At 38.6% G+C, this 355-nt stretch overlaps 1 protein-coding gene across 2 annotated transcripts in view; it reads left to right on the top strand.

Moving 5' to 3' along the window:
* Nucleotides 1–113: 113 nt before the first annotated feature.
* LOC119593990 overlaps nt 114–355 on the top strand; it is a 4,029-nt gene continuing 3,787 nt past the window's right edge. The window contains exon 1 of one of the 2 annotated variants that reach the window (XM_037943014.1): nt 114–202. The gene's annotated coding sequence lies outside the window, so the exon portion shown is untranslated. The remainder of the gene's footprint in view (nt 203–355) is intronic. The other variant, XM_037943013.1, reaches the window with a different exon arrangement.

The following is a 355-nucleotide window of genomic DNA, read 5'->3' as shown; positions in this document are numbered from 1 at the left end:
CAAAACAGTTACAAGACAAAACATCTTACAACAATAATTTACCATTACCGCTGTAAAACTTACGCGAAAAGCCTGTTTAGAGAATCTGGCAACTCTCCCATGTGTTCATATAGCTCGGAAGCGCGAGGCCCAAGAGCACAGTCGGAAAACGCGACAGTGAAAGGACGTAACTTCTCTCTCGTGTGGCTGTAGTGACTCGGAGGTGAGAATCCAGTTCATTTGTTTTCATGTGCGTAAAGTAACATTATATTAATTCAAAATTAGCAAGCGTAGGAATATTTATATAGTAATACAAGACAATGCACAGTTTGTGTTTGTGGTGTCTTTTCTTTGTTGTAAAATTCGTTCTTAATTG

Source organism: Penaeus monodon, chromosome 33, assembly GCF_015228065.2.
Source record: "Penaeus monodon isolate SGIC_2016 chromosome 33, NSTDA_Pmon_1, whole genome shotgun sequence".
NCBI lineage: Eukaryota > Metazoa > Arthropoda > Malacostraca > Decapoda > Penaeidae > Penaeus > Penaeus monodon.
This window is presented reverse-complemented; position numbering and strand designations above follow the sequence as displayed.